Source organism: Musca autumnalis, unplaced genomic scaffold (assembly GCF_047663935.1).
Source record: "Musca autumnalis isolate F117 unplaced genomic scaffold, ASM4766393v1 scaffold_1, whole genome shotgun sequence".
In the NCBI taxonomy this organism is placed as follows: domain Eukaryota; kingdom Metazoa; phylum Arthropoda; class Insecta; order Diptera; family Muscidae; genus Musca; species Musca autumnalis.
The window spans coordinates 307280492-307306510 of NW_027411644.1; the positions used below are offsets into that span (position 1 = coordinate 307280492).

Here is a 26019-nt window from a genome sequence, read left to right on the forward strand (position 1 = left end):
GTGGAAAAAATCAAAGACCATGAATTGTCGCTAAGGTTATGAATTTAATTCCCTTAAACGACCATTTAAATGCGGAAAAAAGGAAAACGAAGTTTAAATTTTACATCAAAAACCTTGGGATAATGGGGAGAATAAATTTTGTAATAATTTGGTTTAAGGGAAATGAGGTGATGGTTTAGAGTCCAATATACCGTCCACCATAAAATTTTCTGAACTAAAATGGAATAACTATTTTGTGACCATGGATACACCTATGCTTAAATAAGTTTAGTAAATGTATCTGAAAATGTCTTCAAACTGGTTGCTATGATGACAATTTTAATGGAGAAGTTGTGTGACCACTGGGAACCTCAAAATGAATTACAGATGGTCAAACCACCTAGAATCAGGGGGTGCCGTTTTATGGGGACTATACCAAAACATGGACCTACATAATTTTTAGTGGAGAGATGTTGTGACCACAAATTTCAGGTAGTTCGGTTAAATATTGTAGCTAACATGCTCAAAATACTGAAAATGGGAAGGTACCGTAATATGGGACACCTCCACCAAAAATTATTAGCATTCGTATAATGCTTATAATTTTTGGTGTAGAGTTGGGCAATCTAGTTCCCGGAGGGGATCGATCTTTCTAGTTCCTTTTCCCAAAAGGAACTAGTTCCTTAAAGTAGTTCCATGGTTCCGACATCGATATAGTAACGAATTTTTCTCTTTCATCGTTCTTTTCATTCCGAGACCGAAATAGTTCAACTAAACTTTCTCTTTCATCGATCTTTTCGCTCCAAATAGTTCCGAGACCTAAATAGTTCCACGAATCTTTCTCCTTCGTCGCTCTTTTTGTTTTTTTTTGTTCGTTCCAAATAGTTCCGAGACCGAAATGTTTTCATTGTTTAGTGGATGAATTGACATAAAAATAAATTGCAGCGAACAAACAGCAACAACGAAAGATCGACGTAGGCGTTAAACTGAAGGAACGAGAAAAACGAAAGGAACTATATGAACTAAAGGAACTATGTGAATGCAAGAGCTGGATATAGTTCCAATAGTTCCTTGTCCGGAATAGTTCCTTGGAACTAGTTCGTTCCGAAACTACACAGCTCTATTTTGGTGGAGATGGTCGGTCAAAAAATTAGCTAAAATCCTCAAACTACAGAAAATCGGAAGATACCGTTATATGAAAGCTGTACCAAATCCTGGATCTATGTTGACCATTTTTGGTGGAGAGGTATTGCGACCACTGGGAACCTCAAATGTTAGGTAGTTCAATAAAAAATGTAGCTAAAATCCTCAAAATATCGAAAATCGGAAGGTACCTTTATATTTGGGGCTATACCAAAATATGGACCTATTTGTAAAATTGTTGGTGGAGATGTTTTGCAACCACTGAGGACCTCAAACACCCAATTACAGGTACTTCAATCAAAATATGTAGCTAAAATCCTCAAAATACCGAAAATCGGGAGGTACCGTTTTATGGAGGCTATACCAAAACATGGACCTATTTTAATAATTTTTGATGGTGATGCTGAAAACATCAGCCACTGGGAACCTCAAATGTTAAATTAGAGGTAATTAGGTCAAAAAGGTGGCTAAAATCCTTAAAATACCGAAAATCGGGAGGTTCCGTTATATGTGGGTTATAAAAAACATGGACCTTTTTTTCGGTGGATATGTTTTGGGACCACTGACAACCTCAAATGTTAGCCAGCAGGATTTTGGACCATTATCTCAGGAAGTATTGACTTACTCCGGAAAAAAATTTACCGTTGTAAATCGGGTCACTAGAACAACATACTGAAAATAGAATCAAAACGATGCGAGAGGAGCTCTTAAACTTCACTTTTTTCGGAATTTTGTGTGAGAAGTACCGAAAGGAGTGGACCGATATATTCCATATTCCAACCTGATACATGGCTGGATGAAATAATACGATATACAAAGTATGCACCAATCAGAAACTCCCTGCGAGAATCATCTTGCGGATTTGCCACTTTGGTTGGTGACCTCAGGGTTTCTTGGAGCTTTTAGGTCAATATATCAGGAAGTATGGATTTGCGCAAAAAAATTGTGCCGTCGTAAAGGGAGCCGAAGTACAACATACTGAAAACAATTTCAAAACGATCCGAGAGGTGATCTTAAACTTCACTCTATCCGCATTTTGTATGGGAGGTACCCGAAGGAGTGGACCGATATAGTCCATATTCAACCACTGTATCTGGAAGAAATAATACGATATGCAAAGTTTTGATCAAATCGATTGCTTCCTTTGAGAGTTATCGTTCCTTGCGCAACCAAGTCAGCCCGGCTGTGGATCGGAAATCACACCGCAGATGGTTGAATTTAGCAACGAGTTAAAGCCAGATGCATCGTCAACAGGAGATGAATGTGTCTCTATGATATAGTCGGATCAGTCTTTACAAGGCGAGCACCAAATAAGTTTTGCGGCACCGACAAAGTTCAGGGTATCGCACTAAAGAAGACAGTAGAATCCGTCATCCTTTTCCGCACTGTTATATTCAACTAATGTCTCAACATTGGTTATTTCCCGATATTCTGGAAATAAGCACTAGTGATAACGATCTCGAAACCTGGAGCTGATGCTCGTCTGCGTGGTAGTTGCAGACCATTTAGGAAATTGAATATTTCCTACTGCCACACATCAGATGGGCCATAGAGATCAGGAGAATTTTGAGAGACTGCCAATTTGATTTTCGAACTTTCCACTCAACAATCCATACCCTGTCATCCTCCTCCTGGTTTTAAGGTGAAGAAGGGGACCTTTGGGACCAGGGCCAGGATTTCGCCGACAAAGTTCCGGATATCGCACTAACGAAGGCAGTAGACGCCTTCATCTATTTCTTCACTATTCTATTCAACAAGCCAATGTTGAAAGTCTATTTCCCGATAGTCTGGAAAGAAGCACTAGTGATACCGATCCCGTAACCAGAAGCTGATGCTCGCCTGCGTGAAAGTTATAGGCCCTTTAGGTGATTGTTTGTATATTTCGTACTGCCACACATCAACCGGTTCATAGAGATCAGAAGAATTTTGACAGACTGCCAAATTGGTTTTCGAGCTAACCACTCAACAACCCGTGCTTTCCCAGGAAGATTTTAGGACGAAAAAAAGCATTCGATACGGAATGTCAGAATGACATTTTATATCAAATGCAATCGTTTAACTTCGATCATCAAACTTGTCGCACTGTAACAAGTTTCTTGAAGGAGCGAGTATTTCGCGTAAGAGAGGATGACAGGATGTCCGAACAACGACATGTCATGTCAGAGATTACGCTTGTAGTTGTTGCCGAGGTTAGGGCATCAACATTTCTATTTGCCAACATCAACACCGTTATATAAATACATCATCTCCTCTTATTCCTCTATGCCATCTATCGACAAAAAGGGACACGCATGCCCTCAGGGAGAGTGTCTCTGCACTCACACACTTTAACGCAGGGTCAGGCACCATACTTTTCTATTGCATACTTTACGGGGTGTCATTGTGTTGAATTGTGTGTGTGGAGAGAGCAACGGTAAATGAGCGCACACAGGCGCCTAATCGCGTGACGCTGCTTTAACGGGTTTAATCATGCAAAGAGCTCCGTAAAATATGCAACATAAAATATGACACAAATAACTGCTCTGTGCAAAATGGCCGGAGCCAATTTGAAATTGGGAATTTCATGACTGAGTCTGTATCTTAACTGGGCTAAAACCACTGGTTCGGTCTTCTGCTGCGATGGATAAGGGTGGTCCACATGTACGGCATTCACACTGAATATCTGTACTGCCTGCACGACTGCATCAGTGTGAATGCTATCCAAACCTACCTAATAGGATCGTTGATCTAGAGGTTCTGGTTTATACTTTGGACCTCTCTCTGCAGATCATAAAGGCGGTAACACCGCATCAACAACATCTTGCTGTGTTGATGTATCGTTAAAATCTTCGTCTCCTAATGGAAATTGTTCACAGGTACCATGAGGCGGCACCCTGTTGCATTCTCAGGACGACATTCTGGCAGGTTTGAATATTTGCATGCCACACTGGCGGCGCGTAGCTTACAACAAGTTTTATTTGCCAGCACCTCAAGTGCTGCCAGTTTGCCACTTGACAACCTTGTTCCTACATCTGGTCTTGTAGCAAATAGCTGTGGATTGCACAGACGACTTCAAAATTCCGTTCAAACGTTCAGGGGGAGGCTTATTTTAGCCGTCCATGTTGTGAACAGTATGACAGTGGATTTAGCGGAGGATATTTTCATATTCCTCAGATGCAAGAACTGCACTAATTCAACTCTGTAAACATTAAACCTATCATATATGTCATCGAAGATATGACCCGGCACCAAGATCGTACAACCATCAGCATTCATTACGATTTCTATGGCGTCTGGAAAATGTGGAATTTCAGAAAGATAGAAGATAAAAGGTTCCGCAGATATCACCCCGCCTTGGGGAACACTTTGTTTCTCTTTACGGATCTTGTACTTCTAATTTCGGAAGTCTTACCTATAACCTCGAACAGCTTGGCATGGTTGACGGTATCGAAGGCCTTCAATAGACCAAAAGCCACCATATCTGTTCGGTTGCCCCGCTTGCTCCGGTTCCTGATATGTGTGGATATCGTATGTTATTCTGTTATGGTACTGTATATTTTCCGGAATCCATGCTGATGGTGGGCAACTGGGAAACTACTTCTCATCATGGGGAGGAGTAGTGACCCTAAAATCTTTACTACTGGCGACAAGAGGGAGATCGGCATGTACGATTCACCTCTGCTGGCATCCTTGCCTGCCTTCAGTAGTCAATTTTCCACGCTTCTGGTATGGCTAGCGATAGACTGAGGACACTTGTTAAATACTCAGCCCCGGGTTCATACAGTTGCATAAATATCGCCATTAATATGCCATGTGGGCCCAACGCTTTGGGTGTTTTCGCGTTTCGGATGACGTGGCAGGACTCTTATACGGCGTAGCTCTCTTCTCTTCACCGTGTCACTCTCGGGTTGTTCTATAAACTGCTGGTTAAAATAACACGCGCAGCTCTTCGGATTAGTTACTGTCACGTCGTTGAAAGTAAAAGCCGTTCTATTTTCCTTCTATCCCGGATTCGAGAGTGATTTAACCGTTGCCCACAACTTACTTACTCACATACCAATGTTACATTGCCTCAGGTGGTCCAACTATTTTTTCCGATTATGTGTTCACCTACTGGCCTGTTGAGAGTAAGTTCTCTAACTGTTGGATCTTCAGGTTTCGTACGACGAAGCTCATCACGTTAATTTCCTCGTCCCGAAATTTGGAAATTTGGTCTGATTTAGGGTGTTCGAACAGGATATATGTAGCGAGCGGCTGCAACAGTTCCGGAAAATTCTCTCAGCTAGCTACCCGAGGATGTGATTCAATTGGCAGCTGTCTGAAGCCGTGATTGATAAATTCTCTGAAGTCGGGTGGTATATTTATGAAAACGAAGGTGTTCTGAGCCAAGGGAAATGGCGGGTTGACAGGATACATCATTTATCAGACCTGGTGCCACAATGGTGATATCTGGCGAGCCGTATCAATCTCCTCTTATTCTCATATGAGTGTCACCGTCATTCACCCTGCAAAACGTAGAGCTATTAATTTGCTTGACCAGCGCTGTACCCCTCTGATCATAGCCTAGTTCGGAATGTCAAAGCTCATGATGAGCATTGGAGTCTCCTAGCACCAGACGGGTTTTGTCTCCTAAAAACAAGCTAATATCGGGCATTTAACACATACACATTAAGCAGATTTACCTCGGCAGTACCACACTTTACCGCTACCCGCATACATTCCATATATGGGTCACTAGTGTCAAAATCGAACGAGATAGGTCTCACCTGGACAGGAAAACAAGTTATCCTCCTCACAGGTGACGGCGAGCTTTGTTTCCTGAATCGTGGCGACCATAGATAGATTGTAGGTAGGTAGATTTTATTAGTCGAAAAACATGACTAATAAAATCTACAATTTCGCTGACCTTACTGCAGAACCTGTTGCAATTGAATTGCAGGAATGATGTATTTCCAGAGCGCTGAACAGCAACTTGTGGTGTAAGATGCTGCGTTTGTTGTTGTTGGGGAGACCGCGGGAGATGCATGTTACATATTTTACGCTGGTAGATGTTCTGGCGCAGCAAGCAGCAACATAACTCATATAACTGTAATCCTGAGTGGGACTAAGTCCAGAGCACACTCTGAAGTGCACCCATGCCCTACATCCATTACGTCTCACCGCTACTTGCATGTGGTGTATGCGGATCTTGCAAACGAAACAGTTCCATGGTCCGGGATTAATCTCTATCCCGGCATGGACCAAAAGAGCTCGGAGCAGGCATTCCGGGATTAATTGCCGTTCCTATGGTGAAAAAATACACGAACACAAACACATAATTGTTGAAGTGACGGTTTAGTCGAAGATTCTTCGAGTCAATCCGATGCATAGAAACGGCCTCCGTAAGGACTTCAGGTGTAGTACCGGAAGACATCCAAGACGTCATCCATTCTGGGTATAGGAAAGCATTTAATAATGTAAAGCTCGACTCAACCCATTAAATCTCTTGAAGAGAGGCCTGACTGCGCTATACTATTGGTAAAAACTGAGGTCTCGGATCACATACAATACACTTGTTTTTGTATAGGACAGTGGTCTGTCCTATTATAACTTACCGATGCCTTGTCAATAAAAAACACTTCTCTGGCGACCTTAAATGCTGTACTTACCAGCAGAGCTCCGATTTACTCGCGAGTGATGGTAAGTTGCGAGGTGGTAAGTTTTTTTGGGTGCAATTTTTTAGGTGGAGGTGGGGCAAGTTTATTTGAGGGTGGGGTAAGTTTTCGTTTTATGTGGAGGAAGGGGGCAATTTGCCCCCTAAAATTGCTCGAATTCAAGGAGAGTTTCACTTGCGAGTGGAATTCGAGCGAATTAGAGCGAGTATTCGGAGCTCTGCTTAACAGGTTCGGTATCAGACATCTAGAGGTGTTTTTAGGTGCAGGGAGCTACTTGTGGCGATACTCATGGCTTTGAAGAAGTAGTGTGGTCTAACCGGCAAAGGAACATAAAATTACTACATTTCGCGGAGTCTGGAATTCGGCAGAGCTGACATTATCATTCTGCAAAATGATGATTGGGTGCAGGGCCGACCGATCTCGGTCAGATTAGCAATTTTCATAACAATGGAGGTCTCATAGAATACCAGATGTCTTTGCATAGAAGGTCAAAAGTCTTCTCATAGAAAACCAGATGTATTTTACTAACAGATTTTCTTAGAAGAGCAAAAGACCTGAGATCTTCGCATACAAGATCAAAGGCATTCTCAGAGAAGGCTAGAGGTATTTTCATCGAAGACCACAGGTCTTCTAATAGAAGGTCAGATGTATTCGCTTAGAAGATCAGAGGTCTTCCCATAGAAGGCCAGATGTCCTCTTAGAAGTCTTCTGATAGAAGGCCACAGGACAGAGGTCTTCTCATAGATCTTGTCATAGAAGGATATATGTCTTCTCATAGAAGGCCAAAGGTCTTAAATAGAAGGTCAGAGGTATTCTCATAAAAAGCCAGAGGTCTTCCCATAGAAGACCAGAGGTATCCTTATAGAAGGTCAGATTTCTGCTTATACAAGGCCAGAGGTATTCTCATAGAAGACTAGAGATGTTTTTTTAAAAGAAAAGATGCTTCTCGTGAAAGAAAAGATGTCTTCGCATAGAAGACCAAAGGTGATCTCATAGAGGTCCAGTAGTTTTCCCATAGAAGACCAGAGGTAATTTCATAGAAGATCAAAGGTCTTCTCATAGAAGATCAGAAGTCTTCTGATCGCACCGTTGCATAAGATCCATCACCGTCGCATTCGATCAATGACCAGCAAGTGGGAGAACATAATATTGATTACTACAGGATCAATGAATACGTCCTTTTTTCTCATGTGGAAAAAAACCTAGATAAGCCTATATAACTAAGGCATTTGATTCTGTCTGGTACGACGGATTGCTTTATTAGCTCAAAACAATCAGTTTTGGCGATTCTACATGCCAATGATTAAAATTGGAGGTATCCGCATAGCAGATGGCATCAAATATTTGGAGGTGGTCTTGTGGGTGCCACCATCCTACCCAGACCTGGCGAAAATATCATACTTTTCAACAGTGGCAAAATACCCCTCAGGGTAATGTAGGCGACATTTCCTGAGTATTCCAGTCATGTAAAAGTTCTCTACAAGTGGTGTCGTAAGACACGCTGTTCGGACAGGGCTATAAAAAGTAGATCCCATATCATTGAGTTATATGAATCGGAGTGCACTCATTGATATGAGAAAATTCTCCCGTGTCCCTTCGGGATAGTGTGGACTGGGTATTTTCTTGCCTCGAAATAATCTACTCATCGGAAATGGAGGTTCACCTCAGGAAGTCAAACTTCTTTTGTACGCACAAGTTATACGACCAGTCTCAGACATAAAGGATATAAGCCTTGGAAGTAATATCAAAATCGGTAATAGTTCAAATTGACAATCGCTTTCTCTCCTTCTTTTTTCTCTCTCCCTCTCTTTTTAAAACTACTACGCTTGTGAATTAAGGTACAATACTGTAGCTTATTTTAGTTCATTAAAACTCCATCATCTAAACACTGATTGTTTGGAATTCACCACATTATGAACCCGAAGGCATTAATAAAATTCGACACACACACGCAACACTGTCGAGAGTCAAGAGCATAACAATTTGTGATAATAATTTTCACCACAAACATGTACACGACGCAACACACACACACACCTCATCATCATCACAGATTATATTTTCCCAAACAAATTATCAACATTGCAGCATAAATGGAGACTACTTCCATAAAAACAAATGTTTTATGGTTCTGGACCTTGCTCATATCTGTGCAGCAACCCCAGTTCATTATAACTTCAAATCAAAAAGCTATCACACGCTCACAATTCCCAACACCATTCTACAATCAACAGTCAGTCAGGCATGGCGTTTGGAACCCGAATGAATGTAACGACGATGATAGTGCGAAGAACGTACGCTCTGCTTGGTGCGGTAACCATTTTCGGTGATGATTTATGGACATTTCACACAGCGGGATTTCAACTTTATAGGCGGAACCAATGACTTTTTCTGCTGCTCAACAGGATTCCCGTCTCTACACATTGTTCCCTTTTGGCCTTAAACAACAAGGATGTCGACAAGAACAACAACAACAATCATGTGAATGATGATGACATTAGTAGAGGATTTTATTATAAAGTTCCCCCGCGCGCACACACACACCCTATAGCAGCGGATAACTTCAAGAAGTAGATGAAATTCTCGGCGTTTGGTGTAAATCCAAAAAGATTAGAAATTTGCTGAACATGCTAAAGTTTTTCAAATAAACCAAAACAAACTTCTTAGCCAAGAAAGGAAATTCACTTAAATTGCCATAACGGGGGACTCTTTAGGAAGCAAGTGAAGGAGGAAAGTAAACTCAGAAGGGGGAGAAGGTAAAATATTGAAGAATATTCTTCAATGCCTGGCTGCTGGATGGCTTGCCGCCCATCGTGATATCTTTTCGTTTTTTGGCAAAACAAATACGAATCGCATTCAAGGGTGGATTTATACGATTTTATTATTATTTGATGTTGTCGTTGTTGTTGCTGCTGCCAAATAAAAGATATTTGTTTGATGTTGTTGTAGCATTTATTTCTTTCGTCGTTTTTTTGTGTTGATATCAAAGGTTATTGGAAGGAGTAAAACCACACCACACACAGCACGGTGGTGTTCGGCGGTAAAAACCGATAAACATTCTTTCTACATGGTAAGCCAAACCACAAAACTGCACGAAGTTTTTTATGCGAAGAAACAAGGACCTGCTGTTTTGTGTTAAAGACAAAAAGGACACTGTGGTTTCAAGGCTGCTAGTTTAGTAGTGAAGACCAAGTATAAAGAGAAATTTCGTTACTTTAATAAAGAGATAATGGATAAAGGGAAGTAACGTTGCTCTAATAACGCGAATAATCTTATACGTTATGCAGAGAACGTGGATAATGTGTCTACCTTATGCGAATAAAGTACGTAATATATCTACGTTATCCAAATAACGTGGATATTGTATCTACGTTATCCACATAACGTAGATAATGTATATACATTATCCAGATAACATGGACAATGAATCTACATTATCGAAATAACGTGAATAATGTATCTAAGTTATCCGAATAATGTGGATATCCAAATACTTTATTCAAATAACGTGAATAATATAATTATATTATCCAAATAAATTGGTAATATACAAATAGTGTGGATTATTTATCTACGTTATCCAAATAAAGTAGATAATGCGTCTACATTATTCAAATAATTTGGATATTGTATCTATGTTATCCGAATAATGTCGATAACGTTCCTGCGTTATCGAAATAACCTGTATAACTTATGCAGCTAATGCGGATAATGTATATACGTTATCCAAACAACGTGGATAATGCATCTAAGTTATAAAATTACGCTGATAATATATCTACTTCTTTATCCAAATAACGTAGATAATATATCAACTTTATCCGCATAAAGTGAAACTATATGTACGTTATCCGAATAATGTGGAAAACGTACCTATGTTATCCGAATAACGTGAATAATGTATCTACGTTATCTAATAACGTGGATAATGTATCTACGTTATCTAAATAAAGCGGATAATGTATCTACGTTATTCCCATAACGTGAAAAATATATCTACGTTATCCGAATAATGTGGATAATGTATCTAAGATGACCGAATAATGTGAGTTATGTATCTAAATTATATAAATAACGTGGATAATGAATCTACCTTATCCAAATAACGTGGATAATGTATCTACCTTATCTAAATAAAGTGGATGATGTATCTACGTTATTCGAATAATGTAGATAATTGATATACTTTATCCAAATAACGTGGATAATGTATCTACGTTATCCAAATTAAGTGCATCTTGTATCTACGTTATCCACATAATGCGGAAAACGTATCAACTACGTTATCTAAGTATAAAGTGGATAAGGTATCAACGTTATCCAAATAACATGGATAATGAATCAACATTTTCTAATAACGTGGATAATGTATCTACCTTATCCAAATAACGTGGATACTTACTTACTTACTTATTTACTTAGTTGGCCCATTACAGAACATTTGTTCCATAGACCGAACTAAGAAAAGATCTCCATTCCTCTCTGTTTTTCGCTTGACTTTCTGGAATACCGCGCCTTTTCATTTCTTCATCCACTTGTATGCTCCATCGAAGCTTAGGCCTGCCGATTCTGCGTGCACCGCCATGTGGCATGTATTCATGGATTGGATAATGTATCTCAATATCCAAATAACGTGGATAATGTATCTACGTTATCCAAATAACGTGGATAATGTGTCTACGTTATCTAAAGAACGTGGATAATGCATCTACGTTATCGAACCAACGTGGATAATGTATCTACGTTATCGAACCAACGTGGATATTGTATCTACGTTATCCAACTAACGTGGACATTGTATCCACATTATCCAAATAACTTGGATATTGTCTCTACGTTATCCACATAACGTGGATATTGTATCTATGTTATCCAAATAACGTGGATAATGTATCTACGTTATCCAACTAACGTGGATAATGTATCTACGTTATCCAAATAACGTGGATAATGTATCTACGTTATTCAAATAACGTGGATAATGTATCTACGTTATTCAAATAACGTGTATAATGTATCTACGTTATCCAAATAACGTGGATAATGTATCAACGTTATCCACATAACCTGGATATTGTATCTACGTTATCCAAATAACGTGGATATTGTATCAAAATTTTCAAATAACGTGGATAATGTATCTACGTTATCCAAATAACGTGGATAATGTATCTACGTTATCCAAATAACGTGGACAATGTATCTACGTTATCCAAATAACGTGGACAATGTATCTACGTTATTCAAATAATATGGGTGTTGTGTCTAAGTTATCCATATAACCTGGATATTGTATCTACGTTATCCAAATAACGTGGATATTGTATCTACGTTATCCAAATAATGTGGATATTGTATCAAAATTTTTAAATAACGTGGATAATATATCTGCGTTATCCAAATAACGTGAACAATGTATCTACGTTATCCAACTAACGTGGATAATGTATCTACGTTATCAAAATAATGTGGATATTGTATCAAAATTTTTAAATAACGTGGATAATATATCTGCGTTATCCAAATAACGTGAACAATGTATCTACGTTATCCAACTAACGTGGATAATGTATCTACGTTATCAAAATAACGTGGATAATGTATCTACGTTATTCAAATAACGTGGATAATGTATCTACGTTATCCAAATAACGTGGATAATGTATCTACGTTATTCAAATAATGTGGATAATGTATCTACGCTATCCAAATAACGTGGATAATGTATCTACGTTATTCAAATAACATGGGTGTTGTGTCTACGTTATCCACATAACCTGGATATTGTATCTACGTTATTCAAATAACATGGGTGTTGTGTCTACGTTATCCACATAACCTGGATATTGTATCTACGTTATCCAAATATCGTGGATATTATATAAAATTTTCAAATAACGTGGATAATATCTGCGTTATCCAAATAACGTGGATAATATATCTACGTTAACCAAATAACGTGGATAAAGTATCTACGTTATTCAAATAACGTGGATAATGTATCTACGTTATCATAATAACGTGGATAATGTATCTAAGTTATTCAAATAACGTGGATAATGTATCTAAGTTATTCAAATAACGTGGATAATGTATCTACGTTATCCAAATAACGTGGATACTGTATCTACGTTATTCAAATAATGTGGATAATGTATCTACGCTATCCAAATAACGTGGATAATGTATCTACGTTATTCAAATAACATGGGTGTTGTGTCTACGTTATCCACATAACCAGGATATTGTATCTACGTTATCCAAATAACGTGGGTATTGTATCAAAATTTTCAAATAACGTGGATAATATATCTGCGTTATCCAAATAACGTGGATAATATATCTACGTTATCCAAATAACGTGGAAAATGTATCTACGTTATTCAAATAACGTGGATAATGTATCTACGTTATCCAATAACGTGGATAATGTATCTACGTTATCCAATCAACTTGAACAAAGTATCTCGTTATCCAACTAACGTGGATAATGTATCGACGTTATCCAAATAACGTGGATAATGTGTCTACGTTATCCATATATCGTGGATAATGTATCTACGTTATTAAAATAACGTGGATAATGTATCTACGTTATTCAAATAACGTGGATAATGTATCTACGTTATCCAAATAACGTGGATAATGTATCTACGTTATTCAAATAACGTGGATAACGTATCTACGTTATCCAAATAACGTGGATAATGTATCTACGTTATAAAAATAACGTTGATAATTTATCTACGTTATGAAAATAACGTTGATAATTTATCTACATTATAAAAATAACGTTGATAATTTATCTACATTATAAAAATAACGTTGATAATTTATCTACGTTATAAAAATAACGTTGATAATTTATCTACGTTATAAAAATAACGTGGATAATTTATCTACGTTATAAAAATAACGTTGATAATTTATCTACGTTAAAAAAATAACGTGGATAATTTATCTACGTTATAAAAATAACGTTGATAATTTATCTACGTTATAAAACTAACGTGGATAATTTATCTACGTTATAAAAATAACGTTGCTAATTTATCTACGTTATAAAACTAACGTGGGTAATTTATCTACGTTATAAAAATAACGTGGATAATTTATCTACGTTATAAAAATAACGTTGATAATTTATCTACGTTATAAAACTAACGTGGATAATTTATCTACGTTATAAAAATAACGTGGATAATTTATCTACGTTATAAAAATAACGTTGATAATTTATCTACGTTATAAAACAAACGTGGATAATTTATCTACGTTATAAAAATAACGTGGATAATTTATCTACGTTATAAAAATAACGTGGATAATTTATCTACGTTATAAAAATAACGTGGATAATTTATTTTCTTTATAAAAATAACGTAGATAATTTATGTACGTTATAAAAATAACTTTGATAATTTATCTACGTTATAAAAATGAAGTGGATAATTTATCTACGTTATAAAACTAACATGGATAATTTATCTACGTTATAAAAATAACGTGGATAATTTATCAACGTTATAAAAATAACGTTGATAATTTATCTACGTTATAAAACTATCGTGGATAATTTATCTACGTTATAAAAATAACGTTGATAATTTATCTACTTTATAAAAATAACGTGGATAATTTATCTACGTTATAAAAATAACGTTGATAATTTATCTACGTTATAAAAATAACGTGGATAATTTATCTACGTTATAAAAATAACGTTGATAATTTATCTACGTTATAAAACTAACGTGGATAATTTATCTAAATTATAAAAATAACGTGGATAATTTGTCTACGTTATAAAATAACGTTGATAATTTACCTACGTTATAAAACTAACGTGGATAATTTATATACGTTATAAAAATATCGTGGATAATTTATCTACGTTATAAAAATAACGTGGATAATTTATCTTCGTTATAAAAACAACGCGGATAATTTATCTTCGTTATAAAAATAACGTTGATAATTTATCTACGTTATAAAAATAACGTGGATAATGTATCTACATTATCCGAATAATGTGGATAAAGTATCTTCGTTGTCCAAATGGATATCTACGTATCCAAATAAAGTGGATACTTTATCTACTTTATCCACAGTAAGTGCATAAAGTATCTACGTTGTGCAAATAACGTGGATAATATACCTACGTTATCCAAGTAACGTGGATATGTTATCTAAATAATGTGGATCATATATTTATGTTATCCAAATAAAGTGGTTTATGCATCTGTGTTATCCAAGTAACGTGAATAAAGTATCTACGTTATGCAAGTAACGTGGATAATTTATCTACGTTATACAGATAACGTGGATATATTATCTACGTAATCTAAAAAATTAATCTACTTAATCTAAATAAAGAATTTTAAAAATAGTGTGGATAAAGTATCTACGTTATGCATATAACTTGGATAATTTATCTACTTTATCCAACTAACGTGGATAATGTATATACAAACATTATCCAAACAACATGAATAATATATCTACACTATCCACATAACGTGGTTTATGTATCTGCATTATAAAAACAACGTTGATAATATATCTTCATTAACCAAACAATGTGGATAATGTATCTACTGTATCCAAAGAACGGTGGTAATGTATTTACATTATCCAAACAGCAGATAATGTATCGGTGTCTAATATATCGTACAGATTTGTAACCACTGTTCCCATAAATAACTAAAATCCTTTTTTGATATTAAAATTTTATTTCTATATCCACAACTCTTCACCTTCAGATTAACTCTATATTAAATAAAAAATTACGACTATATCCTGTTATCAAATTCCCACATATCCTTCAAACAGTTTCAGCAATAAATACAATTACAAGTGGAAGTGATTACAAAACATGAAATACAATATCTTCAGTATATGTTCACACATATACATACATAATGTATATGTATGTGTGTTTTTATGTTCCTTTGCCTGTTGGCTAATTTAATCTTAGCAAATTGTCGAACAATCTGCTATGGATTAGAATAAAGACCCCCAAATTCACTTTGCTACTGTTACCAAATTGATATGAGGAGAATGATACAAAAAAGACCGACAAGGGGAGCAACACCCGCTGTTTTATCGATGGATGGCGAAAATTCACTTTGAATTATTATGGGCGGTTTTTATTTTCGTGTTAGACATAGCTAAACTTTGGGACGTGGCATTTGTGACTCTATCTAACTTCATTATTATTATGGCCGTTGGTGATGTGCCTCTTCCACTCTAATTCCGGTGTACGAGACTCTCGCTCTCTCTTCTACATTTAATCATTTATAATTTTCGCATTATTTAATTTGTCACAATGGGCGGTAATCCATTTCAAATGTAATAAAATTAGTTTTTTTGTGAGGGGAGGAATGTATTTTTAAGGTATCGTAAGTTCTCTGTTGCTTTTGGGAAGAAAGGTATGGTTAAGTAAGGGGGAATTGGAGGCAATTGTTTCAGTAGAAAAGTAAAGATGTTATAAAATACGATTATATGTATGTACTAAGATTAATTGCAAAAAACACCATACCTCCACACCTTCGGCCATGCGAATAAACATTTACACTTTTTCTCATGCTTCTTTCCAATCATCTATCTTTTCTTCCCCTCCCACTTTCACATTGATTCATTTAATGTCGGGACGGCGCGTACGCCATTCCCGGCTACCAAAAATTACACGCACGAGTTATTCACATTAGGAATAATCGCAGAGGTCAACTCAGTCGTAAAGTGCAATGACCAAGTCTCGCCCTGGAGGAACCGCCTTCGTGATCACGGTTAACCTCTACGCCAGGTAAGTATGCTTAAGTCAGCGCAAACTAAACTATTCATATGATTGCAGTTATGAACTCAATGAGAATTATACACACATAGCATCTATGTTAAGAAATGATGATGAACAACGAAGTAATGCAAAACAACAGAAAACCGTTGTTAATGATCTTCGGTGTGATCATTCTTCGTCGTTTTGGGGTGGAAAGCAAATGTAAAATGTGTTCTTGTACAATGGGGAATATTTGTTGGTAGGTAGGCAGGTAGCGAGAATGGAAATGTAGTGTCGGCTGTGTGTCCATGGTTTTGTTTGTGTTAACATTGAAGTAAACCCATTTAAATTTAGTCGTTAGACGAAATGAATGACTATGAAGTGCAAGACAAAAGATACTGGTAGATAGATGTACAAGTGAGTGAAAAAATCTGAGTTTTGGAAAAATATTAGAATGGTTATTGTAATGAATAAAAATCAAGTAAAACAGATTCAATAAACTAAATATCCTCAAACTATGACTGTAAGAAAAACAATAACTGGAGTGGTGGATCCAAATGTTTATTTCAAAAATAAATAGCATTTTCGTTTTTTACAAAATTGTATGATCTTGGCAACGTAGATTTTAATTCGTTTGTTCGGTAGGTATCAGAAGCAGTGAGCAAAATTATTCCACTGACACTAACAATCCATACACTCAACATGAATAAAAGGGGGAGATTTTGGAACAGACCGGCCAATGTGAAGGGGAGTGTGGAGAATAAAACAGTGAACACAAGAATTATCAGCAGAAAAACTTGGACTTAACTTCTTTGCGGGAGACGTATGCAGGAGTGTTTCGCCTAAAAAAAATATATTGTTTTAATAGTGATCACAAGAACTAACTGCCATTGAAATTTAAACTTCTTCTTTCTCCTTTATTTGCATATTCGATCTCCGAATATAAGTGACTAATACAATTATATATAATTATCTGTTACAAATTTTAAGGTATGTTCATATATTTTTCGTGATCTCCATAAAAGCGTCTCTATTTCTGGCTTCACTCAGTAGGGTTGAGAGATTTCCAATGCCGGTCCATTTAAGAATATTGTTAATCCATGATATTTCTTTCCGTCCTCTGGATGGCTACCCTTCTATTGTTCCACGGATTATGGTTTGGAGCAGTTTGTATTTTGCGTTCCCATTACATATGCAAGATATGAAATTTTTCTTCTTTTTATTGTTCCAATGAGTTCCTGTTGACGGTTAACACTTAAGAGAACCACTGAATTTGGTGCTTAATGTGTCCATGGATTTTTTTAGGATACGACGGTAGATCCACATTTCAAAGGCTTCCATTTTCTTTATGTTAGCGGTTTTTAGTGTCCATACTTCTGAGCCGTACGTACAGCAGAATCGACCAGATATAAGTTTTAATAAATCGTATTTTTGTTTCCATGTTTATGTCATGACCACATAACATATTTTTGTACATATTTGAAAAATGCATCTCTTGCCATTTCTATTCTGCATCGCATTTCTTTCGAGTTGTCCCAGTATTCCTTTATTTTGACGCCAAGATGTTTAAAGTTCTGTATTTTATCGATATTTGTATTATTTATGTGTAGTTCGGTTGTACTTTGGTTTCTAGACCTCGTTATCACCATATATTTAGTTTATGATATATTAATCTTTAACCCATATTTTCGCTATAGGAATTTAGCCGAGTCAAAAGGAATTGTTGTTCTGATACACTACTCGCAATTAAAGTGGTATCATCTGCATATCTGATATTGTTGACGAATTTTCCATCAATATATACGCCTTTACGAGCGTTGGACATTGATTCTTCAAAAATTCTTTCGATATAGATATTGAATAATAATGGCGACAATATGCAGCCCTGTCTAACCCCTTTCGATATTGCAATGTATTTTGTCAGTTCTCCATTAATGTCGACTTGTGCTGTTTGGTTCCAATATAATTGCTTGATGCATTGTAATTCTTTTCCTTGGATGCCAATAGATGTGAGGATTTCCACCATTTTGTAATGTTGTACGGTGTCGAAGGCTTTTTCGTAATCCACAAACCATAGGTAAACATCTTTATGTACATTTCTGCATTTCACGCAATAAATCACATTTTTTATTCTAATCACTTCTCGAAAACACGCTAACATCTAGCAGAAGATATGGATATCTTTCAAATAAATGTTGGGTTCCTTTAAATGGGGTATAATCTTGAAATAAAATTGTATCGGGTAATGTTCATTTTGAAATGCGTGTAAATCGCAAAATCCTCAAAATCACTTGATGCGCATGCGGTTTACCAATACAGCGAATTCTTCTCTTTTAATTTGTACACATTTGCCAGGATTTACTTTGGCCGCTAAGATGTAGCATCGTCTGCAGTTTAGTGTGCAACAAACTATATAACGCTTATATTTTGCACAAAGTGCATACACTTTTTATGCGCATCCGATTTCACTATCAACCGTGAAAAAATACATCGATCTAAACATATTTCAATAAAATCCATCAAGAACCGTGGATGTAGCATCACACAGTATTTTTTGGATAAATCGGATACAGCTCCCACGCCACTAAATTTTTCAAACCGCTGTTTTCGCACAAACGCGAGTGATGATTCACTTTCTTCATTGAAATGGAAACGATCCACATAAAACGCGAATTAGTCAGCGATATTTTGAAAAACATTTTTCGCAAATTTTTCAATTTTTGCAGTAGCCATTTCCGCCGTTCTAGTAGATGGATTTTTATGATCTGTGATTCATATGATCCGGATCGTCGAAAAACTAAAATATCGTGGGGTACCAGCACACTCAAAACGATATTGTAAATACTGTACCCAAAAAATAGGTTTTTTAGAAAAAATATCACACTAAATTTTGGCCTTTGGCAGTAGATTACTCGGCTGCTGTGTGGGCTACATACTCAATATACATATCAGATTATGCGAAATCGCGAGTTATTTAATCCTATAATTGGTTTTTCGAAATATCCGAATGCGCGTCCCAGTTACATAAAAAATACAAAAAACACCTGAAATCCGGCTTCAAAATGTCAGCATCCATAAAAGGTGGATGCAGTGGAAATTTTGGAAAGTGATACATTAGAAGTGTTATCTTCATTTTGTATTTTCCTACTTTTACTTTGGACAGATGTCCGTCATTTGAATGGTTTAATCAGAAATCGAATAGCAATGTAAAAAACCTGTTTAGCTTCAATGTGTTTTTACCTATGTTTTTTCCTTTACGCGGTCGTAACTACCACGTAAATTACATTTTTTTGCTAAATTTTTGAGCTTTGTACAAAAACATCTAAAATAATCCAGCAATAGTCATAGTTACTGGTAAACTACAATAGTTCGCGTATTATAACAGTGCAAACCTTGGCTTCATGGAAACTAAAAAATTTTGACTTTTCCTCATATACACTTTCATACGGGCAAAATGTGCCTCATCGAAATAATGGTTTTAGACCCCAAGTATGTTTGGACGAAATGTGTTTCAGACAATTTGGAGTCGATTGTCTGTCTGGCTGGCTGGAGCGCACGATAACTCTCGAACGGATCAACCGATCATGTCCAAAATTTGGCTTTCATAATATTTTGCCCAAACTTAGTTTAAGTTCGAAGATGGGTCCACTCCTTCCGGTACCTCCCCCACAAAAGTTCGAAAATTTTCCTCTTGAAGGGAGTAACCAATTTGGCCCATATCTTGTACATCGTAAAATTTCTACCAGACTTAGATGAGGTTCCAATATGGGCTCAAGCGGTCCACTCCTTGGGGTACCTCCCACACAAAATTTCGGAAAAGTTCAGTTTAGGACCTGCTCTCGAATCGCTTTGATTTTTGTTGTAACAACTTGTATTCACTGTCCCCCATACGACGGTACAAGTTTCATCAGGGGCAAGTCCATACTTCCTGAGAAAATAGCCTGAAAGATGCAAACAAACCCCTATGACACCGTGTGTAGTGGTTGGAGCTCAAGATAACTCTCGAATGGATCTGTCGATTTGGCCCAAAATGTGGCCTTCGTAATATTTTGTCCAAAGTTAGTATAAGTTCGTTGATAAGCCATATTGGCCCACTCCTTCAGGTACCTCCCCCACATACTTTACACATCCTACCTACCATATATATCAGGTAGATATATAGACTATATTTGTCCACTCCTTCGGGTAACTCCCACACAAAATTTTGGATAAATTCACTTTAAGACCTGCTCTCGAATTACTTTGATTTTTGTTGAAGCAACTTTCATTCGCTGCCTCAATTGTGACAGTAAAAGTTTTTTTCAGGGGCACCCCATACTTCTTGAGAAAACAGCCCGAAAGTTGTAAAAGACCCCTATGACATCATATGTTGTGGCTGGAGAGCTCGAACTGTATACTGCGTTTGTCCACACTTTGGATATCGTAATATTTCTGCGAATATTAGATGAAATTCGAAACTCCTTCCGGTACCTCCCCCACAAAAGTTCAAAAATGTTCGCTCAAATGATACGCGCGATATGTCATAGACGTAGCAACCGATTTGGTCCAGACTTTGGATCTCTAAATATTGTCGAAACTTAGTTTATGTTCAAATTTGGGCCCTATCTGTCCAATCCTTGGGGTACCGCCCACACAAATGTTCAACATTTTTGTGTGGTTAACAGTCTGTTCGAGGATCCTTTGGACATTTTTACAGAAGGGGTTCCTAGTGGCCCTGTTTTTAGCGATATTACGTTTTTCGTAGGCTAGTAAGGTAAAAAAGGTCGATATCTTCGCAAATTTTTGAGCTTTAATGCTGTCCATATTTTTGTCAGTTCAAAAATTTTGCCCAAAATTTCGAAAACCCCCTAAATACATACATTTGTTTTGTTAAATATTGAATTTTCTTCGACCTTTTTGTTATACAATGTCGAGGTCATGACCTCGAGCTTGATTTAATGAAAACAACATTACATTTGTTTTGGTAAAAAAATTATTTCAATCCACACAGGCTGAGGGTATATCTCTGTCCGCAAAGCTGACTGATACTTTTTTACTTGTTTTTTTTTTTTTAAATTTTTCAATGAATGTTGAATCTTTTAATTCACAAAATGCTCCTATCGTGGAGGGTAATTTAATTTTATCGTAGTAAAAATTACCCATTCTACGTCTACTCTACTATTTTGAAAACAAAACAAAAATCTGGATCTCAAATCACTGATATGCATTCTGATGTTGTCTCATAGCATGTTTATATTATAGGCTTTTACCGGGTTAACCTTCTTTATGAAAATTTGAAACCCAGTTGGTTTATTAAATCCGGTTATATGTAAATGTACTATTAGAAAACAATTGAATACTAAAATATTGGTTTACATAATGAATACTCCATGAATTCTAAATAAATACCATGGCGGAATGATAAATACCCAAAACTACATTGGAAATTTAGCCAATTCAGTTTTGTCCGATAATATCGATTGAAAAACTATCAATCGATAGTGACATTCAAAATAAAGTATCGGTATTATCGATAGTGCCATCGATTGTTTGCCAGCTCTAGTATAGCCTCCCGATTTAAATATTTTAAGACTTTTATCTACCTTTTCTCACAGAATTAGCTGAAATTTGACATTTCAATGACCAAAAAGCTGATCTACAAAAATTATTAACCCACTTATCGCCGAGAATTTTTTGCGAGAAAACTTAAAAATTTTTGTGAAAATGATATTTTTAAGACTTCCTAAGCATTTTTTAATAATTAACTTTTTTCTCTAAAACGAATAATTTTCCAGCAATCGAGACTTCTTTTAAAAGTGCCGAAACCTTTGGTACCCTACACCACTGTCAATATGTAAAATATAAATCGGAGCTATATCCAGATCTTAACCGATTTCGATATAAATTGGCACATTTATTTCCAGACCGAATTCAGTCACACATTCAAAATTTCATCAAAATCGGACGTATATTGCGTGTTTGGTGAAGTAAATACGTGAAATCGGGCGAAAATATATATGGGAGCTATATCCAAATCTGAACCGATTTCGATATAATTTGGCACATTTATTTCTAGACCGAATTCAGTCACACATTCCAAATTTCATCGAAATCGGAAATATATAGTGTGTGGTGCAGCAAATACGTCAAATCGGGTGAAAATATATATGGGAGCTATATCCAAATATGAACCGATTTTCAATAGCGTTCTTCCTATGCACAGTGGATCCACTTGTATGGAGAAAGTGGCCAAAAATATTTAGAGTGTAAAAATCAAGCCAATGCGCCGGTTACAGCTTTGTGCTGCTGCAAAGAGTGTTTTAGGAAACCACGAGCGTAACATTCTCCCCCCTTTCCCCTCTGGAGGGGGTATACGGTGAGAATTGTTTTATGCTGTTAATACAAAAGGACATGAACTAAGGTCGCGATTATCTTATGATGCCAAAATAGGCTTGGGGAAACAAAAAAATCTCCAAAACACCATAAAATCCAACCAATTTAGCGGATTAAAAAAAATCAATATTTTTGTCTGAAAATTGGTAAAATTTTTAGTATAGATCTTATAGCGTTCTTCCTGGTAGACACGTACCGACAACGTAATACAAATTAGGAAGAAGATTTCTTCTTCTTGCCACTGATGCCAATTATGTTAATGTACGTGGTCACATAACAGAGTTATACGCGAATATATCCATAGAAACCCTATTCTAGGGCTGCTTTAGTCAGCCAACCACCATTTATAGTCTGGCACTAGATGGCAGCTGATTTTAATACTGAATAATCTTAAACCAATGACCTATTTTGGAAAATTATTCCCGAGGTGGGCACTGGTGGGCATCATGACTAAAAACTTAAGTCAAATTTAACCATATCATCGAACCGGCATTACAAAATACACTAAGAAAATATGCAGCTAACTAGAATTTCACAACACGCTAAAACACTATTTTCTAATGAAAATTAAACTATTACCTTCTCCTTCAAAATCCACTATAATATTTTGCTATACGTATTAGTTTCGCGATGTTTTGATTATATTTACTTGCACTCAAAATATTGGTTATACTCACAACAAAAAAATATTATTCAAATGTTCCTACTTTTGAAACTATTATTAAGAAGATCGCTTTCTAATGAAACAAAAATGTATATATTTTAAAAAAGGTCCATGTCATAGCTGTCAGAGTTGCCAGATGTTGTACCAAAATTTTGACATTCATTTTTTTATTTTTGGCCAATGGTTCGAATAAAACACTTTATTTATTTTTTTGAAATTTTGCCTCTTAGGGCGGAGATCATTTTAACGATTTGTATTCATTTTCTCATTTAGAGTTAAGCTTTGACCTTTTGTGAATGAGCTGTGTTTACTAATTTGTTTCTTCTGTTGTGCTGTGTTCAGTGTGTGTCTTTAATTAAGTCGTATGTCGTACGTCTGCTGTGTTCATTTAGTACATTTAGCAACTAAGTGGGGGCGCAATGTAGTGACCGCGTAATCCGTTCCTACATTTATTTAATTTTTTTTAATTTTTCAATGAATATTGACAGCCTGTTTCTGTATGTCGAAAGAAGAATGTGTGCGAATGAAACAAAGTACTCCTGTGGTGGCAAGTCCCGACAATTAGTTCAAATTTGACATTTGAGGTTCTGACCAAAAAACTTCTTCACTAAAAATTGCCAAGATAGGTCCACGTTTTGGTAACATGCCCCCATACAACGATAACTCCCGATTTAAAGTATTTTGAAGCTTTTAGCTACATTTTCAAACCGAATTAGCTGAAATTTGACATTTGAGGTTCCCAATGACCAAAGACTTCTCCCCTAAAAATTGCCAAGAGAGGTCCACGTTTGGGTATAGCCCCCATAAAACGGTACCTCCCGATTTAAATATTCTAATGCTTTTATCTACATTTTCTCACAGAGTTAGCTGAAATTTGTCATTTGAGGTTCACAATGACCAAAAAACTTCTCCACAAAAAATTATTGAGATATGTCCACGTTTTGGCCCCTGCAGAAAACGAGGGTTTAATATTTTCTAACAAAATTTATTTCATTTATTTGATAAAAATTTCGAATTACATGAGCGAATGTTTCTAACTGACTAAAAATTATTTTGGAAAATTTTCATAACAATCATTCCGGATTCTGGAACTTTCTCAGGTTGTTCATCCTCAATGTTGACTAATCTTCGTGCAGGCTTTATACGATCTATTGACACGACTTTTTCATTATTGTTTACCTTGATCGTGAAAGTTTTATCATCTCGACGTATTACTAAATACGGTCCATTATAGGTCATTGTAATGGTTGCATAACAGCATCATTCCTCAAAAATACATGTGTACATGTTGCGATATCTGGTGGAATATACAGAGCTATTTCCATGACGGTCGTAATTTCTCCATGTGCTCACAGAAATTTGAAACCCAGTCATTACTGGCTGAATATTTACTGTACCATCTCTGCAGGTGAATATGTCGAATCAGCAGATGTTGAGCATCGTAGTCCGAGCATTATTAACGGTAACTTCTCAACCCAGTTTGTATCCGCATGACATTTGATAGAATTTTTCAGAGTTCGGTGCCACCTCTCGATTTGTCCATTAGCCTGTGGATGATAAGACGTCGTGTGAATAAGTTTCGACCTTAGGTAACTCTCGAAATTATTGCGATTGGAATTGTCGTCCTTTATCCGTCGTAATTTGCTTTGGCACACCAAATCTAGCCACCCAGCCTTGTAGAAATGCAGTAGCTACAGTTTCAGCTGTGATGTCTTCGATAGGAATCGCTTCCGCCCATCTTGTGAAATGGTCAATGCAGGTTATGCAATATTTATAACCTTTCGAAGATGGTAAAGGTCCAACGATGTAGATGCTGATAAGTGCAAATCGCTTGTCTGGAACAGGATATAAACCCACAATGCTTTTTGTATATCTTCCTACTTTTGACATTTGGCAAGTAACACATGTTTTTGCCAAGATGATATACCAGCTTTTATCGATGGCCACACAAAACGATCAGATAAATTTTGAGAGTTGATCGAGTTCCTGGATGCAATAAACTGTGGACTAAATTAAATATTTCACTTCGGAATCTCTTTGTGACAAATGGTCGAATATTCTTTGTTGAACAATCGCAATATAATTCCTGATCTGATTCGGTCATCTTGATTTTCTTGAGAACTAGACTGTGTTCCGTAGACGATAACATTGAAATTAGTTCTTCATCAGTTTCTTGATACTTTGCTAAGTCGTTGAAATTAAATGAATTAGGCATTTCAATCGCATCCAATCTGGACAAGAAATCAGCTGTCACGTTATCTTTTCCTCGAATATATCGGATATCCGTGGTATGCTGACCAATGTAGTCTAGTTGGCGTAATTTTCTCGGTGATGCTTTTCCTTATATATTGAGCATACAATTTTCATGTTTGTTTTCTTGTCAATTAGGTAGTGTCTTCTAACATCAACTAGCAAATCGAAATGCTTCAGAAAATCGGACCAAATAATTGATT

General features: G+C 36.4%; 1 protein-coding gene and 1 non-coding gene across 2 annotated transcripts in view; both read right to left on the reverse strand.

The window, feature by feature from the left end:
* The window catches only part of LOC141389901 (protein Skeletor, isoforms B/C), a 187580-nt gene that overhangs the window by 111000 nt on the left and 50561 nt on the right, over window positions 1-26019 (reverse strand). The window lies entirely within an intron of this gene.
* LOC141391598 (U1 spliceosomal RNA) lies at window positions 16402-16568 on the reverse strand. The gene has a single exon (XR_012409686.1). It is a non-coding gene; the product is annotated as a U1 spliceosomal RNA (small nuclear RNA).